Consider the following 21512-nt stretch of genomic DNA (forward strand, 5'->3'; position numbering starts at 1 on the left):
TTTGATTTAAAAGTTGTTATTCTGAGAAAATGATTTTTATTATAAACATGAAACTATATTCAAAAATTATGGTTAAACTCAAAGTGGAAGTATGTTTTCTAAAATGGTCATCTAGACGTCGTTCTTTCGACTGAAATGACTACCTTTACAAAAACGACTTGTAACTTATTTTTCCGACTATAAACCTATACTTTTTCTGTTTAGATTCATAAAATAGAGTTCAATATGAAATCATAGCAATTTGATTCACTCAAAACGGATTTAAAATGAAGAAGTTATGGGTAAAACAAGATTGGATAATTTTTCTCATTTTAGCTACGTGAAAATTGGTAACAAATCTATTCCAACCATAACTTAATCAACTTGCATTGTATATTATGTAATCTTGAGATACCATAGACACGTATACAATGTTTCGACCTATCATGTCGACACATCTATATATATTTCGGAACAACCATAGACACTCTATATGTGAATGTTGGAGTTAGCTATACAGGGTTGAGGTTGATTCCAAAATATATATAGTTTGAGTTGTGATCAATACTGAGATACGTATACACTGGGTCGTGGATTGATTCAAGATAATATTTATCGATTTATTTCTGTACATCTAACTGTGGACAACTAGTTATAGGTTACTAACGAGGACAGCTGACTTAATAAACTTAAAACATCAAAATATATTAAAAGTGTTGTAAATATGTTTTGAACATACTTTAATATATATGTATATATTGTTATAGGTTCGTGAATCAACAGTGGCCAAGTCTTACTTCCCGACGAAGTAAAAATCTGTGAAAGTGAGTTATAGTCCCACTTTTAAAATCTAATATTTTTGGGATGAGAATACATGCAGGTTTTATAAATGATTTACAAAATAGACACAAGTACGTGAAACTACATTCTATGGTTGAATTATCGAAATCGAATATGCCCCTTTTTATTAAGTCTGGTAATCTAAGAATTAGGAAACAGACACCCTAATTGACGCGAATCCTAAAGATAGATCTATTGGGCCTAACAAACCCCATCCAAAGTACCGGATGCTTTAGTACTTCGAAATTTATATCATATCCGAAGGGTGTCCCGGAATGATGGGGATATTCTTATATATGCATCTTGTGATTGTCGGTTACCAGGTGTTCACCATATGAATGATTTTTATCTCTATGTATGGGATGTGTATTGAAATATGAAATCTTGTGGTCTATTGTTACGATTTGATATATATAGGTTAAACCTATAACTCACCAACATTTTTGTTGACGTTTAAAGCATGTTTATTCTCAGGTGAATATTAAGAGCTTCCGCTATTGCATACTAAAATAAGGACAAGATTTGGAGTCCATGTTTGTATGATATTGTGTAAAAACTGCATTCAAGAAACTGATTTCGATGTAACATATTTGTATTGTAAACCATTATGTAATGGTCGTGTGTAAACAGGATATTTTAGATTATCATTATTTGATAATCTACGTAAAGCTTTTTAAACCTTTATTTATGAAATAAAGGTTATGGTTTGTTTTAAAAATGAATGCAGTCTTTGAAAAACGTCTCATATAGAGGTCAAAACCTCGCAACGAAATCAATTAATATGGAACGTTTTTAATCAATAAGAACGGGACATTTCATGTATCCCCTTTCAAAAGGTCAAGTACGGAGTTAAGAAGAAAAGAGTGTTACCGAAAAGCTGAGATTGAGATTGGTCTTAGGGATTGGTATTGAGTCGTGGGATTGGTTTGGGATTGGTAAAAACAATTTTTATAGATGTTTTTAAGTCTTTATTCACGACTGATCGTTTTGAACAATCAATAAAGGATTGGTATGAGCATTCTAAATGTAATGACCCGCCTTTTTCCGTTTACTTAATTTAAAGTCCGTTATTTAATTATAACATCACCCGTTAATTTGCGTTTTTAAAATATTTCGTTTAGATAATTCACGCACCCGTATTTAAACTTGAGGGACCAATATTGTCAAGTGGACAACGAGATGACTAGGTCAACTAGTCAACCTTCATCCTCCTCCATTCATTTCATCCTCCTCATTTGATACATCCATCATTTTTGCTCTCAACACCCAATTCAAGAATTCATCATCTATTCAAGATCTAGCAAGCATCAACTAAAACAAATTACATGTTCGGAATCTTTGCATCTTCCTCTTCGAATCCATACCAACTTCATCTCGTTTGGGTAACTTTCTAAAAACACTAAATTTCTTGTTCTTGATCTTTAAAACTTAAAAGTATGTTAATTAGTGTCTATGGCTCAAGTCTAACATGATTATGTGATTTATATGCTTGTTTTTGTCATTTTGATGTAACTAGCTTAAACTTGAAAAGTGGCTTGATTAATCTTGAGATTTGGTTGATCATAGATTGTTAGATGTTAAAAGTGGATGTATTAAATGTGTTACTAGCATCACTAGCTTCAATTTGGTATGTAAGTTGACTTGGAAAAGCCTCATTAACATGATTAAGGATTTTATGATTGTTAGTTAGGATTTGGTAGCCTTTAATGTGATTTTTGATGCATTAAAAGCCTTGCAATGTTGTTTGTAAGTGTTTAGTAGTATTGTATGCGTAATTACCTACGAAACGGCGTATTATATGTGTGTATTAAGTTCCCGAATCATCTTATGCATTTTATGAACTTGAAACTTTGATAATGAGCTTTAAATGATCATTCGACGAGAATTAGGTTATTAAAAATGATGTTTTTGTTTAATGAAATGTGTTTAGTTGTATTCCTCGTTAAATTACCTTTCCAACGATATAAGATACGTGTTTTGAATGTTTACAGCTCATTAGTTGTGTTTGAAAGAAGCTTGGTTCGTGCACTTAAAAATTCAGCAACAGCACCTGAAACCAGGGGCCTCGCTATAGCGAGCCCTGGTGTGCACAAAATCTCGCTATAGCGAGAATATTTCTGTCCCAATTTTTTTTTGATTTTTCAATTTTTGTTTCCGCTTACTCGCAACTCCGTTTAACATGAAATTTTGCCAACATGCTTATATATGACTACGTTTTTATGTGTAATGGTAGGAAACCCGACCCGACTCCATTGACTTTAACTTTGACCAAGTTTGACTTTTAGTCAAACTTAACCAAACACTTATGCAATCGTTCTAACTTGCGTTTATACTTATATCTTGCATGAAACTTGACAAATTGACTCGCATGCTATATTAATCGAGTCATAACGAGCCATAGGACTAATTGAACATTTTGACCGACTTTATACTTTACCGATATTGATACAACCTATTGTTTAGGTCGAGACTAGCATTCATTCTTGCACACGTTTACTTTGTGAAGTACTTTAACATTCGTGCACTCAAGGTGAGATCATAGTCCCACCTTTTCAACAACTTTTACTCTTTACTCTATGGGATGAGAAACATATACGTATCATACTTTTATGCTTTGAACACAAGTACGAAAACAAACATTCCACGTGCGAGTTAGAAAAAAATGCCTCAATTCAATTATCATTAATTACACTTGCAGGGTGTAAACGTGAACTTATGTTGTGTGGATCCATACGGGCCTGACAAGCCCTCATTCGGACGGTTCGCTACCGTTAGCGGATGAAATATATTTTCGAGTATATAGTGTAGGTTCTAACACTATGATAACGGGGTACGTGAACAGTTAAGTCTTGATAATTGGGTGCTCCACAAACGAATAACAACTTTGGAATGTAAACGATTTAGATAATCAACGTTATCGGAATACAAAATCTTGTGTTTCAAAAACAACGTTTACTAATACACCTATGATTTCACCAATGTTTTTTTTTGACAGTTTTCTATATGTTTTCTCAGGTCCTTGAACGCTAGATGATACATGCTTCCGCACTTTATTTGATACTTGCTTGGATGTTGAGTATACATGCATACATGGAGCGTCTTTTGACTTTACTTAAATTGTGTCGCATATGTTTCAATTGTACTTTAAAACGTTGTAACATGTTTAGTCGTTGTACTACTTTGTAAACTTTGAAACATCCCTACATTTGGAATGAATGCGACATATTTTGGTCAAACGTTGTTTTTAAGACTTATGACCACGTAACGGGACCTAAGTAGACGGCGCCATCAATGACAATTTTGTCGGGTCGCTACAGATGGTATCAGAGCATTAGTTGTAGGGATTTAGAGTTCATTAGTGTCAACCCCGAGTCATAGGGTACATTGGTGAGTCTAGACTACAACCGGCATATAGACTTGAAGTAGGACTTGCTTGACTACTTGTGCATTTATACTTGGACTCTTCTATTAGTATCTAACTCCTATTTTTCATCTTAATCTCACGTTGTTTAAATTGATTAACACGTCATCTTGACCTTATGAGGTAATGTCGAATGCACATATGAATTAGGGTAATATAATTGCCGGGATTATATTACGGTGACTCATATGGACGTTCCGACATTATAACATAAAGAATTTAGGGTGAGTCAAGGAAAATTTCTATCTATCTTTATTCCATATCACGATTAGTATTATTGAGAATACTAATCAACGATATTCTTGTGTCTTGAAGGAACAATGCCTCCTCGCCTAGTTCCACGCAATGAAACTCCCGAACAAGCTCTTAAACGAATGATAGCCACCGCCGTGGATGCGGCCATGGCCGGTCACTCTTCCAACAATAATAACAATAACAATAACAACAACAACAACAACAACCATGGAGCTGGTAATTCAAACGAGGGATGCTTCTATAAAGCTTTCATGGGGTGCAAACCTCACACTTTCGATGGGACCGGAGGACCGGTTGCTCTCACTCGATGGTTTGATCAAACGGAAGCCGTTTTTAGCATAAGCGGTTGCCGGGACCAAGAAAGGGTCAAATATTCCACCCACACTTTCGCCGGTATCGCTCTCACATGGTGGAATACGTATGTATAATCGGTGGGTACCGATGAAACCCACGCTCTCTCTTGGGCAGAATTAAAAGAAAAGATGATCACCGAATACTTCCCGCGCAAAGAGACTCAAAGGCTCGAAAGTGAGCTAAGAAGTTTAAAAGCGGTCAGAAACGACCTCAAACACGGGGTAATGTCATCCAAACCCGCTAACCTACAAGAAGCTTCAAAGATGGCCCGTCAATTGATAGAAACGGTGGACGAAATTGATGTGCCTGCACCAAAGGCCGAGGATAAATCGGGTGGCAACAAAAGAAAATGGGAAGCCACCCAATCAATCAACTACAACAACAACAACTTCACCAAAAAGCCTTTCACCTCCGACGGCAAGAAAAGTTATGCCGGAACCCAACCTTTTTGCAACAAATGCCACAAGCATCACTTCAGAGAATGTGGTAAGCCGTTTTCTCACCAGTGTCAAAGAAGTGGCCATGTGGCCAACGATTGTAGAAGTGCTGCCCCCGTTGCTCAAAAGGGGCCCAATGCACTAAAGACGGGTGTTTGTTTCGAATGTGGCCAACCGGGTAATTTTAGAAATGCATGCCCAAAGAAGAAAGCTAACCCCAATGCACGCGGCCGAAATTTCAACATCAACACCAAGGATGCCCGAGATGACAATGAACTAGTCACGGGTACGTTTCTTCTCAACAACTCTTATGTTTCTTGCTTATTCGATTCGGGTGCCGATAAGAGCTTTGCATCCAAGACCTTGACTCATTCTTTTTACACTCCACCACGCCCACTAGATACTACTTACACCATTGAAGTGGCCAACGGGAAACTATTGAGTGCCAACAAGTTTTATCGAGGATGTACGTTAAACTTAATGGGTAAAGAGTTTGAAATTGACTTGATTCCTATAGAACTAGGGAGATTCGACGTAATAATTGGTATGGATTGGTTAGCCAAAACGAAATCTCACATCCTTTGTGATCTTAAAGCGATTCAAATTCCTATCGAGAATGGTGAACCCTTGATTGTCTATGGCGATAAGAGTTGCACCGGACTCAACCTCGTCTCGTGCCTTAAAGTTGAAAAATACCTTCGTAAAGGTTGTTTGGCGATTCTAGCCCACGTTAAAAAATCCGAGACCGATGAGAAGCATATCGATGATGTGCCAATTGTTAGTGACTTTTTTGATGTTTTCCCGACGAATTGCCGGGTCTCCCACCTCATCGACCGGTTGAATTTCAAATCAATCTTATTCCAGGAGCCGCACCCATAGTACGTGCACCGTATAGACTTGCTCCATCTGAAATGCAAGAATTACAAAGTCAAATTCAAGAACTACTTGACCGTGGTTTTATCCAACCTAGCCATTCACCATGGGGCCCTCCGATTTTGTTCGTTAAAAAGAAAGATGGATCCCTACGAATGTGCATCGACTATCGTGAACTAAACAAATTGACGGTTAAGAACCGATATCCTCTTCCACGCATCGATGACCTCTTTGATCAACTACAAGGGTCTTGTGTATATTCAAAAATCGATCTCCGCTCGGGTTATCATCAACTAAGGGTTAAGGGTGAAGATGTCTCCAAAACCGCTTTTCGAAATTGCTATGGTAGTTACAAATTCCTTATCATGCCATTTGGTCTAACTAATGCACCTGCGGTGTTCATGGACCTTATGAACCGCGTGTGCAAACCGTATCTCGACAAGTTCGTTATTGTTTTCATCGATGATATCTTGGTCTATTCAAAAAGAGAAGAAGAACATGAACAACACCTCCAACTCGTGCTTGAACTCCTTAGACAAGATTGACTCTATGCCAAATTCTCCAAGTGTGAATTTTGGTTGAAGGAAGTTCAATTTCTTGGTCATGTTGTAAGCGACCAAGGTATTGAATTCGATCTCGCAAAAATCGAAGCCATTAGCAAAAGGGAAACCCCTACTACCCCTACTCACATTCGTCAATTCTTAGGCCTCGCCGAATATTATCGTAGGTTCATCGAACATTTCTCTTTGGTTGTACGTCCTCTAACCGCGTTAACTCACAAGGGAAGGAACTTCATTTGGTCAACCGAGCAAGAATCCGCGTTTCAAATCTTGAAGAAAAAGTTAACCACTGCCCCTATCTTGTCACTTCCCGAAGGCAATGATGATTTTGTTGTATATTGCGATGCCTCAAAACATGGTTTTGGGTGCGTATTGATGCAACAAAAGAAGGTTATTACTTACACCTCCCGACAATTGAAAATTCATGAACGGAACTACACGACACATGATCTCGAACTCGGAGCCGTTGTCTTTGCACTCAAAATGTGGAGACACTACCTTTATGGAACCAAAAGTACCATCTTCACCGATCACAAAAGCCTCTAACACATCTTCGATCAAAAGCAACTAAACATGGGACAACGACGATGGATTGAAACTTTGAACGATTACGATTGTGAGCTTCGTTATCACCCCGGGAAGGCAAACGTAGTAGCCGATGCCTTAAGTCGAAAAGAAAGAATGGTGCCACTTCGTGTCCGAGCTTTAAACATCACCATCCACACAAATCTCAATAATCAAATCCTTGTAGCCCAAGATGAGGCTCTCAAGGATGAAAACATTTCTCTCGAATGCTTGAACGTCCTCGCCTCATGATTCGAAGTTAAGGAGACCGAACTCCGATATTTCGCCGGAAGAATTTTGGTGCCTAGCTATGGGGACTTACGAAGCCTTATTCTACACGAAGCCTAAGTCAAGGTATTCGATTCACCCCGGTACCGGCAAGATGTACTACGATCTTAAAGAACAATATTGGTGGCTGAACATTAAAAGGGATGTTGCTACTTATGTTAGAAAGTGCCTAACTTGCTCCAAAGTCAAAGCCGAACATCAAAGACCATCCGGATTACTTCAACAACCTGAAATCCCGCAATGGAAGTGGGAAAGAATAACGATGGATTTTATCACAAAACTACCAAAAACGGTGGGCGGTTATGATACCATTTGGGTTATTGTTGACCGTCTGACCAAATTCTCCCACTTCCTAGCTATGAAGGAAACCGACAAAATGGAAAAACTTGTACAACTTTACATTAAAGAGATCGTATCCCATCATGGTGTACCCTTATCGATTATTTCTGACCGAGATGTCCGTTTTGTTTCTAGATTTTGGCGTACCTTACAAGAAGTGTTGGGAACACGTCTAGATATGAGCACCGCATACCATCCGCAAACCGATGGACAAAGCAAACACACAATTCAAACCTTGGAAGACATGCTACGAGCTTGCGTTATTAATTTCGGAAAAGCTTGGGAAAAGTACTTGCCTCTCGCAGAATTCTCCTACAACAATAGTTATCACGCGAGTATTAACGCCGCACCATTCGAAGCGTTATATGATCGAAAATGTCGTTCTCCTCTTTGTTGGGCCGAAGTAGGCGACAAGCAAATCAACGGACCCGAACTCATTCATGAAACGACCGAGAAGATAGTTCAAATCTGAGATAGGCTCAGGACGGCCCGTAGTCATCAAAAGAGCTATACCGACATTAGACGTAAGGATCTCGAGTTCCAAGTGGGTGATCGTGTAATGTTAAAAATCGCAACTTGGAAGGGTGTAATCCGTTTCGGAAAACGTGGGAAACTAAATCCGCGATATATTGGTCCTTTCGAAATCTTGGAGCGTGTTGGAACTGTTGCTTATCATTTAGATCTTCCGCCTTAACTGATCTCCGTTCATCCAACTTTCCATGTATCAAATTTGAAGAAGTGTTTTGCCGAACCCGAACTTGTCATCCCTCTTGAGGAGCTTACTATTGATGACAAACTTCATTTTGTGCAAGAACCGGTTGAGATTGTGGATCACTCCGTCAAAATGCTAAAACAAAGCCGAATTCCGATTGTCAAAGTCCGTTGGTACGCCAAAAGAGGACTCGAGTTTGCTTGGGAAAGACAAGATCAAATGAAAAAGAAGTACCCTCATTTATTCATGGATTTGGAAACGCAAGATCCCGAGGAAGAACCAACGACCACAACATCTACTTAAATTTCGGGACGAAATTTCTTTTAAGGAGTAGGTAATGTAATGACCCGCCTTTTTCCGTTTACTTTCCATTTACTTAATTTAAAGTTCGTTATTTAATTATAACATCACCCGTTAATTTGCGTTTTTAAAATATTTCGTTTAGATAATTCACGCACCCGTATTTAAATTTGAGGGACCAATATTGTCAAGTGGGCAAAGAGATGACTAGGTCAACTAGTCAACCTTCATCCTCCTCCATTCATTTCATCCTCCTCATTTGATACTTCCATCATTTTTGCTCTTAACACCCAATTCAAGAATTCATCATCTATTCAAGATCTAGCAAGCATCAACTAAAACAAATTACATATTCGGAATCCTTGAATCTTCCTCTTCGAATCCATACTAACTTCATCTCGTTTGGGTAACTTTCTAAAAACACTAAATTTCTTGATCTTGATCTTTAAAACTTAAAAGTGTGTTAATTAGTGTCTATGGCTCAAGTCTAACATGATTATGTGATTTATATGCTTGTTCTTGTCATTTTGATGTAACTAGCTTAAACTTGAAAAGTGGCTTGATTAATCTTGAGATTTGGTTGATCATATGTTGTTAGATGTTAAAAGCGCGTGTATTAAATGTGTTACTAGCATCACTAGCTTCAATTTGGTATGTAAGTTGACTTGGAAAAGCCTCATTAACATGATTAAGGATTTTATGATTGTTAGTTAGGGTTTGGTAGCCTTTAATGTGATTTTTGATGCATTAAAAGTCTTGCAATGTTGTTTGTAAGTATTTAGTCGTATTGTATGTGTAATTACCTACGAAACAGCGTATTATATGTGTGTATTAAGTTCCCGAATCATCTTATGCATTTTATGAACTTGAAACTTTGATAATGAGCTTTAAATTATCATTCGACAAGAATTCGGTTATTGAAAATGATGTTTTTGTTTGATGAAATGTGTTTAGTTGTATTCCTCGTTAAATTACCTTTCCAACGATATAAGATACGTGTTTTGAATGTTTACGGCTCATTAGTTGTGTTTGAAAGAAGCTTGGTTCGTGCACTTGAAAATTCAGCAACAGCACCTGAAACCAGGGGCCTCGCTATAGCGAGCCCTGGTGTGCACAAAATCTCGCTATAGCGAGAATATTTCTGTCCCAATTTTTTTTTTATTTTTCAATTTTTGTTCCCGCTTACTCGCAACTCCGTTTAACATGAAATTTTGCCAACATGCTTATATATGACTACGTTTTTATGTGTAATGATCGGAAACCCGACCCGGCCCCGTTGAGTTTGACTTTGACTTTGACCAAGTTTGACTTTTAGTCAAACTTAACCAAACACTTATGCAATCGTTCTAACTTGCGTTTATACTTATATCTTGCATAAAACTTGACAAATTGACTCACATGCTATATTAATCAAGTCGTAACGAGCCATAGGACTAATTAAACATTTTGACCGACTTTATACTTTACCGATATTGATACAACCTATTGTTTAGGTCGAGACTAGCATTCATTCTTGCACACGTTTACTTTGTGAAGTACTTTTACATTCGTGCACTCAACGTGAGATCATAGTCCCACCTTTTGAACAACTTTTACTCTTTAAACTATGGGATGAGAAACATATACGTATCATACTTTTATGCTTTGAACACAAGTACGAAAACAAACATTCCACGTGCGAGTTAGAATAAAAACGCCTCAATTCAATTATCATTAGTTCGATACCGTTAGCGGATGAAATATATTTTCGAGTATATAGTGTAGGTTCTAACACTATGATAACGGGGTAAGTGAACAGTTAAGTCTTGATAATTGGGTGCTCCACAAATGAATAACAACTTTGGAATGTAAACGATTTAGATAATCAACGTTATAGGAATACAAAATCTTGTGTTTCAAAAACAACGTTTACTAATACACCCATGATTTCACCAACGTTTTTCGTTGACAGTTTTCTATATGTTTTCTCAGGTCCTTGAACGCTAGATGATGTGACGACCCAGAAATTTTTGAATAATTTTAGATCAAACTCTCGATACGATTTAATATCTTTGACACGATAAGCAAAGTCTGTTAGGTTGAGACTCAAAAATTTTGAACTGTTTCATATATTCAATTGACCTTCGACGATTCACGAACCATTAATTGAAAATAAAAGTGTATACATATAAAAATAAATATAAATATATGAATATATAATAACTTAAAATAATAATATACGATATAATTAAATTGTTATTAAAAGTATATATATATATATATATATATATATATATATATATATATATATATATATATATATATATATATATATATATATATATATATATATATATATATATATATATATATATATTGGTAGGATCAAGAGGGAAGTAACCAATCGGGGGGAAGCGGGGGGAAGCAAATTTTTTTTTTTTCATTTTTTGAAAAAACTTTGTTCACAAACATTATAGATTGGATGAAAATAAGAACATTTAGAAAAGACACTTCGTGATGAATGTTATTATTTTGGCGAGAAAACGCTCGAAGAAGTAATATATAATAATTATCGTGTTTTTTGAGCGTATGTTGAGGTTTTAGACATTAGGGTTTAGATATTAGGGTTTAGAGGGTTTAGATATTAGGGTTTAGAAATTTAGTGTTTAGGGTTTAGATTGAGTTTTTAACTCGAACGGTTTAGAGTTTAGGGTTTTGATGTGCGTAGAGGTGTATACGAAATAGTTATATTTTTACTACAAGATACTATTAAATATGATACAATTTTACACAAGTTATTTATTTATTTATAGAATGGATATACCTAAACCTTGCTACAACACTTATAGGTAGTGTACCTAATCGTACAGTAGTGTAGTTTTTAGTAAGTCCGGTTCGTTCCACAGAGAGCTAGCCAAGTTTAACGCTATATTTGTATATATATATATGTAGTGATTCATAAGATTACCAAATATCCATATCCATATATGTATGTGTCAAAAGTCGACTTTATTAATAAGTAAGCGGAAGCATTTTAAATCTAATCTTTTAACAAGTTTAACCATTTAAACATGAATCCCTATGATAGATCTAGTCTTGTAATATATGCTAAAATGTAAATAGAGCTAGTTATGGAGTTTTTACCTCCTCTAATCAAAGAGGGTGAAGAAACTAGATGTAGAGAAGAAGATGATGAAAAAGGGCTTGTTTCTCACTTGAAACCTCAAGTTTTGTATACCCACAAGTATGCAACCAACACCACCTTTAGTTAGGATTTACAAGACACCAAATTACAAGCAAAATCAAACCAAAACCACCTTTTGGAACCCCTTCAAAATCGGCCAAAATATGGAGGAGGAAGAAGAAGATTTTTGCTAGTTTGAAACTTGAGAGAAGTGTGTGTAAAGTTGTGCAAGAGTCATATTCATGTATGGGAGACTACAACTAGTTAAAGCAAGCATGGGAGGTGTCTTGGGACTCCCCAAAACCGTCCCCCTTTGTTTGTTTTTTTTTTTTTTTTTAATTAATGATTAAAGCATGCTTGAAACTAGTTACATACACTTTATTATGCATGTACATTTATATATGTTATAAACCTTTTATAAACATATAAATATACATATGTTACATGTACATGTATATTATTTATAAGCCACTTATAAATATATACATATAAGTTACTTGCACATCTATTCTATTTCATAACCATTTTATAAAATTATAACACACAAATAAGTTTAATCAACCAATTAAACTTATACTTAAAATTATCCAAATAATTTAATCTCAAGTATTTTACTTTAGAGAACCAATTTTCTAAAGTTTAAGTGTCAAGTATTAGTTTTAATAATCCAATCATTAAACAAATACATAAAGGTGTTGATAAACTTGTTATTGGGTATGACCCGACTTGGATCATAACATATTAGCCACATTAATTTATTATGTCTCTCGGGCATATAAAATACTATCAATCTCCCACTTGCACGAGAAACATAAGGAATTAATGCAAGTGACGGATACCACCTAACGACCGTCCATCACCCCCAATATGTTATGACTTAGTGCCATTCAATAACATCATCCCTTTCGAGTTCCCATCTCGAATATGATTAGGTGAATCTTTCACTATATCCTTTTGTCCTAGATGTCATGCTAAATCCAAGAGACATAGAGTGATCACTCTCTTATAGATTTAGCTTTATCAGGCCTTAGACATCTGACTCTCAACGAATAAGAGGGACAAATTCCATCTTGACTACATACGTCCTAGACACTACACCTTGCATCATACCTGAAGCCTCCCTTATGAGCTACCATGTTTCAGAATAGCGAAGGAAGGAATCAAAGCACAATACTCGGTGAATATCTGAACCCAATATGTATCTCAGGTCAGAGGATGCAATGATATTCTCCTTTACTCAAGATTACATGTGATCAACCACAAAGGCTCCATACAGTAAACCTTGAGAGCGGGTCTTCCAATATTTGTGTCCCACAAATATCTATGAACCTTGGTTGCAACCTTGCCCCACATTCAGTCCTTGAATGTTAACCAATCCAAGTTCATAATAGTCTAAACCTCACACTTGTTCCCACAATTGTGATCAACTACGGAATTTAGAATAATAATTTATTCATGGATAAATATGCAAAATTGGAACATAACTCAAAATAAAATTAATACCATAATTATATTAATGAGTTTGAACTAATTCGTTCCGTTACAATACATAAAATAGATCATTTCCAATCACTAGAATATCGAAGCCCTAATGCACAAACATGTCCCTCATGTTTTGGCCCATGTAAAAGCTTCGTGAGTGGATCCGCAACATTATGATCTGTGTGAACTTTGTGAATACATATCTTTCCCTTTTCAACCTCATCCCTGATGTAGTTGAATCTCCGCTCAATGTGACGAGTCTTTTGATGAGCACGAGGTTCCTTGATTTGAGCAATCGCACCCTCGTTGACACAAAAGATCTCAAGAGGGTCCTGAATGGAAGGGACCACTCCTAAGTCGTCGATAAATTTCTTCATCCATGCAGCTTCCTGAGCTGCCATTGAGGCGGCAATGTACTCCGACTCTGTAGTGGACAATGCAACAACATCTTGCTTTGAACTCTTCCAAGAGACCGCACCTCCATTTAACATGAAGACATAACCGGATTGTGATCGAGAATCATCTCGATCAGTTTGGAAGCTCGCGTCCACGTAACCTTTTACAGCGAGTTCCTCCTCACCAGACCCGTATATTAGAAACATATCCCTAGTTCTCCTAAGGTATTTCAATATACTTTTAACAGCAATCCAATGGCTGTTTCCTGGGTTGTTCTGGTATCTACTTGTCAAGCTTAGAGCGCATGACACATCCGGTCTAGTACATATCATTGCATACATGATAGACCCAATAGCGGATGCATATGGGACTTTCTTCATTCTCTCTTGTTCATCTTTCGTGATAGGACACTGAGATGAACTGAGAACGGTTCCTCTTTGAATAGGTACCAAACCTTTCTTAGAGTTTTCCATCTTGAACCTTTTCAAGATTTTATCAATGTATGTACTTTGACTTAAACCTATCAATCTCTTGGATCTATTCCTATAGATCCCTATCCCCAATATGTATTGTGCGTCTCCAAGATCCTTAATGGAGAAGCAACTCTTTAGCCAAGTTTTGACTCCTTGCATTGTGGTAATATCATTCCCAAATAATAATATATCATCCACATATAGTACAAGGAACATGATAGTGCTCCCACTAGCTTTCTTATATACACAAGCTTCATCACCATTTTTAATAAAGCCAAATTTCTTTGCCTCTTCATTAAAACGATGATTCCACATTCTAGATGCTTGTTTCAATCCGTAGATTGATTTCTTTAACTTGCATACCTTTTCAGGATATTTCGGATCAACAAAACCTTCGGGCTGTACCATATAGACATCTTCCTCAAGATATCCATTTAGGAAAGCGGTTTTGACATCCATTTGCCATATTTCATAGTCATAATGAGCAGCAATGGCAAATAATATCCTAATAGACTTTAGCATTGCCACTGGCGAGAAAGTTTCATCATAATCAACCCCTTGAGTTTGAGTGAAACCTTTTGCAACAAGTCTAGCTTTATATGTATCCAAGTTTCCATGTATGTCGGTTTTCTTCTTGAAAAGCCATTTGCAATCAACTAGCTTGGAGCTAGGAGGTTGCACAACAAGTTCCCAAACTTGGTTTTCATACATGGATTGCATCTCAGCGTTCATGGCTTCCTGCCATTTATCTTTATCGATCCTTGATAAAGCATCTTCGTAGTTTGTCGGTTCATCCAAATCAACCGTATAGCAACCTTCCACGAGAAACCCATATCTCTCGGGAGGATTACTAATTCTACTAGATCCTCGAACGTCTTGTGTACCTTGATCATCCACTTGATCATTTTCAACATCCTCATGTTGAGTACTAGTGCCAACCAATTGTGTATCATCGGCTTGATCTTGTACCTCTACAAGATCTATCTTCCTTTCACCATCACCTTCCATAAGGAACTTGGTTTCAAGGAATTCCGCTTTCCGAGCAACAAATACGGTTTGCTCGGATGGATCATAGAAGTAATATCCCATGTCATCTTTGGGATATCCTATGAAGATACACTTTGTGGATCGAGCATGTAGCTTATTTGCTACATAACGCTTAGGATAAGCTTCACATCCCCATACTTTCAAGTATGAAAGAGAAGGAGGTTTTCCAAACCACATCTCATGAGGAGTTCGTTCCACCTTCTTGGTTGGGGCCATATTTAAAATACGAGCCGCGGAGCTTAGACAATAACCCCAAAATGATAGAGGCAACGAGCTTCTTGCCATCATAGATCGAACCATATCCATTAGGGTTCGGTTCCTCCTTTCGGAAACTCCATTAAGTTGGGGTGTTCCAGGTGGAGTAAGTTGTGAGATAATCCCACAACTCCTAAGATGATCTTGGAAGGCATCGCTTAGGTATTCACCTCCTCTATCGGTACGTAGTACCTTAATTGTCTTATTGAGTTGATTTTGTACTTCGTTTTGATATTCTTTGAATGCTTCAAACGTTTCGTCCTTGTGTCTTAATAAGTAGACATATCCGAAACGACTAAAGTCATCAATGAAAGTAACAAAGTATCTTTCACCTTTCCTAGTCATGGGTTTAAAGGGTCCACATACATCCGAATGTATTAATCCCAATAAATCTTTAGCCCTTTCATAGGTCCCTTTGAAAGGTGCTTTAGTCATCTTGCCTTGTAAACAAGATTCGCATACTTCAAACGAATCCATTTCATTTGATTTCAAAAGTCCATTCTTTTGAAGTGTATGTATTCGGTTCTTGTTTATGTGACCAAGGCGACAATGCCATAAATAGGAATCACTCAAATCCCTTTTGAGCTTCTTGGTGCTAGTATGGTACATTGAGCTACTAGATGATGTATCATCATGAACCAATTCATAAATTCCATTTGAAGGCGAAGCCTTGAAATAGAACACATTATCTAAACAAACATGGATATCATCATTAATGAAATTAACATTAAAACCACATTGTTTCAAGCGAGAAATAGAAATAATGTTTCTACACAAATCCGGGGCATACAAAACATTTTCTAAAATAAGCTCCAATCCGCTTGGTAGCTTCAAAACAAAATCTCCTTGAGCTTTAACATGCACCTTTGCACCATTGCCCATATAGAGACTTGATGTTCCCGCCATATGATCACTTCTTTTGAACCCCTGCAAAGAATTGCAAATATGAGTTCCACATCCCGTGTCTAATACCCATGTATTAGAAGAAGTAATATTTAGCTCTATATATACCATATATATATTACCTGAGGTTTGCTCCGCAACCCTCTTGTCTTTTAACTCCTTAAGGTAGACCGGGCAGTTTCGTTTCCAATGACCCATTTCACCGCAACCGAAACACGGGTCTTCCTTGGGGTTTGCTTGTCCCGCAACCTTTTGCTTCTTGTTTGGGGTGACCCCTTTCCCTTTTCCCTTGCCTTGATTGGCGGGTCCTTTCCTTTTAGCCACCTTAGGCTTAAAGGTGTTTTTACCCTTGGACCCACCTTGATCGATTGCTAACACGGGTAAAGCCCTTTTACCCATGCTAGTTTCCGCCGTCTTAAGCATCCCGTGGAGCTCACCAATGCTCTTATCCATCCCATTCATATTGTAATTAATTACAAATTGATCAAACCTTTTTGATAGGGAGTTTAGGATAAGATCGGTGGCAAGCTCTTTTGATATGTTTAGATTGAGACGGTTGGCGCGATCGATAAGGCTTTTCATTTTGAGGACATATGTTGAAACGGATTGGGAGTCGTCCATACGACATGCATGAAGCGCTCGAACGGTCTCGAAGCGCTCAACTCGTGCTTGTTGAAGGAACATCTCCTTCAATTGAGTGATCATGTCGTATGCGGTATGAAACTCGAAATCCTTTTGGAGTTCGGGTATCATAGTCCCAAGCATTAGACATGATACTTGCACGGAATCGTTGACATACTTATCCCAAGCAGCCATGCCCACTACATCCGCCTCGTTTGGTTGGTCGGGAATAGGGTCCTCCAACACATACGCCTTGTCCTCATGCCTAAGGACAATTCTTAAATTACGGAACCAATCCATAAAGTTCGTATGGTTGAGTTTGTCTTTCTCTAAGAGAGACCGTAACGATAGGTTGTTCATGTTAATTGGTACGTTTTGCAAGTTGTTGTTGTTGTTGGCGGCCATCTACAAAATTTAACAAAGTTCTTTTAAGTATCGATTTTAGATTTAATAAACAATACCCTTTTATGATTTTTAATTGTTTTATTAAATCTTAGAATCCAACGGTAAATCAAATTTCGGTTAGGTGACCTTTATCCCGTCATTTGATTTAGCTAGGTAGTCATTTACATGACAATTGCAATCCTTTTGCAACTTCTAAGTTATGGGATCATGCAATCCTTTTGCATGGCATATTAATCCCATCAACGCCTAATTGTTCCTCATGCTTCGGTGACCCTAAGTTCATGATTCCCAATTCAAGTCGTCCTACTTGTGTAAACATGTAAATTTAACAAACAAGTGGTTAGGTGACCTTTATCCCACTAGTGTGCGGAATTTACCTTATTCACATTAATCCGCTCATGACGGTTAGGTGACCTTTATCCCGTCAAGAGTTTCTTAATATGTCTAAGTGTTTTCACAAAAGGATGGCGTTCAACTTGTTTTCTTTGTTTTAGTTAAAGGGATTTTAAGTCTTCCTAAATTCTAGTTTAAGAAAACCCTTTCCATACACCAACATGCATTTGATGTATGGTACATTATGAAAAACCCATTTCATGTCATTAGTAAAAAAAACCAATTTTTACTTGATATAAACCATTTTATATGCACTTTTCATCTAGTTCCTAATAACCATTTATTAGTGTCTTATGTTGTTTTTAATTATAACCAATTATAATTGCATTTTGCAAGTTTGTTTCATGAGATATTGTATCAACCAAACACATACACAAAATCATACAAGCATGCAAAATAGAAGTCCACAATCATGCCAAAGTGGTGAACACTTGTTTAGCCAAAACAAGTGTTACCTAAAGGGTTAAAACCACAAAGTAGGAGATTAACAAATCTCCCACTAACTCTTGCATCCTAATGCTCCATCTTGTAATCTTCATACATCTTCTTGAGTCTTCATTTCTTTTTACAAAATTATGTAACCTACTACATTTTTCTAGTAAAAGGAAATTACAACCTACTCTATTTTTACAAACCAAAATAGAATAAATTACAACATGAAATTACAAAATAATTATTACAAGCTTTACAACCAAATGAATGAATAATCAACCATGAATATAATCAAATCACACACAAATCCAACCACAAGGTCAAGGCATGATTGTGAACCAAAACAACAACAAATCTTGGCCAAACTTGAAGTCCCAAAACCCACTTTTGGGGTCCAAAATTTCGGCCAAGAACCAAACCCCACCAAAACTCAAGATTTTTACATTCTACTTTCATGCATGTTAGTAGATTGTAAAATAAATGAGTTTTCTAGCCAAAAACAAGAAGCATATTAACAAGACTTTGGCTCTAGATACCATTGTAGTGATTCATAAGATTACCAAATATCCATATCCATATATGTATGTGTCAAAAGTCGACTTTATTAATAAGTAAGCGGAAGCATTTTAAATCTAATCTTTTAACAAGTTTAACCATTTAAACATGAATCCCTATGATAGATCTAGTCTTGTAATATATGCTAAAATGTAAATAGAGCTAGTTATGGAGTTTTTACCTCCTCTAATCAAAGAGGGTGAAGAAACTAGATGTAGAGAAGAAGATGATGAAAAAGGGCTTGTTTCTCACTTGAAACCTCAAGTTTTGTATACCCACAAGTATGCAACCAACACCACCTTTAGTTAGGATTTACAAGACACCAAATTACAAGCAAAATCAAACCAAAACCACCTTTTGGAACCCCTTCAAAATCGGCCAAAATATGGAGGAGGAAGAAGAAGATTTTTGCTAGTTTGAAACTTGAGAGAAGTGTGTGTAAAGTTGTGCAAGAGTCATATTCATGTATGGGAGACTACAACTAGTTAAAGCAAGCATGGGAGGTGTCTTGGGACTCCCCAAAACCGTCCCCCTTTGTTTGTTTTTTTTTTTTTTTTAATTAATGATTAAAGCATGCTTGAAACTAGTTACATACACTTTATTATGCATGTACATTTATATATGTTATAAACCTTTTATAAACATATAAATATACATATGTTACATGTACATGTATATTATTTATAAGCCACTTATAAATATATACATATAAGTTACTTGCACATCTATTCTATTTCATAACCATTTTATAAAATTATAACACACAAATAAGTTTAATCAACCAATTAAACTTATACTTAAAATTATCCAAATAATTTAATCTCAAGTATTTTACTTTAGAGAACCAATTTTCTAAAGTTTAAGTGTCAAGTATTAGTTTTAATAATCCAATCATTAAACAAATACATAAAGGTGTTGATAAACTTGTTATTGGGTATGACCCGACTTGGATCATAACATATTAGCCACATTAATTTATTATGTCTCTCGGGCATATAAAATACTATCAATATATATATATATATAAGTAGTATTATTATTATAAAAGGGGGTTTTTACCGTTTAATGACCGGTTTGTCGATTTTAAAACTTTAGTCGCAGTTACAACCTAATGTAAAATATTAAAAATAAATATAACTTAATTTTAAGCGTAAAATAAATAACGATAATGAAATTACGATAAATAAAAGTGCGAAAAATGAAATGACGATAAATGAAATTGCGATAATTAAAAAGTACGATAATTAAAAAGTACGATAATTAAAATGACAATAAATTAAAGTGCGATAATTATGGGTGCAATTAAATATGAAATAAAGGAATTATGCTTATTTAAACTTCCGTAATCATGATGTTTGACGTGTTGATTTTAGTTTATTACCATGGGTTAATTGTCCTTTATCCTGGATTATTCAATATGTCCATCTGGTTTTTGTCCATAACAGTCCATCAGTCATAAATATAAAGTGCGAGTGTCCTCGTTAAATTATCCTTATATCCGAAGTCAAATATTCCAACTAATTGGGGACTTAAACTATAATTACACCAATTTTTCTTGTGTATAATTCACCCCTATTTTAATAAGTCCATAGACTATTAATCCATTCCCGTGTCCAGTTAAATGAACGATTATTAGTACTTATAAATATCCCGCCTATCGTGTCCGATCGAGTGTATATGGTTATTTATAGGTACGTCTAATTGTAAATCTTTATATTAAATTAACAAACTATCATTTAATTAAACAAATATAAAGCCCATTAATAGCCCATCGTCTAATTTCCACAAGTGTCGTTCTTTTGTCCAAACCCCAATTATGGTACAAAGCCCAATAACCCCGTCTTTAATATTTAGCCCAACATCATGATTACTTCGGCTTAAATAAGCATAATAATAACTTAGCTATGAGACATTAATTTAAAAAGGTTGAACATAACTTACAATGGTTAATAATAGCGTAGCGTTACACGGACAGAATTTCGACTTACACCCTTACAACATTCGCTAACATACCCTTATTATTATTAAAATTAAAATTAAAATTATAATATATATATATATATATATATATATATATATATATATATATATATATATATATATATATATATATATATATATATATATATATATATCGTAGAGTGAGAGATAGAAAAAGGATGTGTTTTATTCGGCTAAAAACTGCGAAATTTATAGATGTGGCCTGACATTTTGGGTCATGCGACCGCATGAAATTCCTTCTTCCTGACATGCGATCGCATTGCCAGCTGGGACAGCTCACATTTGATTGTTTTCTTCTTGCCGACGGTTTAATTAAATATATATAATATATAAATAATTTTAAGAATTATTTATATATTATATTATATTTATATGCATAGTTGACTTGTAATTTTTAGTCTGTTGCGTTGAGCGTTGAGAGTTGACTCTGGTCCCGGTTTCGGATTTTTGAACGTCCTTGCGTA

The sequence above is a fragment of the Rutidosis leptorrhynchoides genome, chromosome 4, assembly GCF_046630445.1.
Source record: "Rutidosis leptorrhynchoides isolate AG116_Rl617_1_P2 chromosome 4, CSIRO_AGI_Rlap_v1, whole genome shotgun sequence".
In the NCBI taxonomy this organism is placed as follows: Eukaryota; Viridiplantae; Streptophyta; class Magnoliopsida; order Asterales; family Asteraceae; genus Rutidosis; species Rutidosis leptorrhynchoides.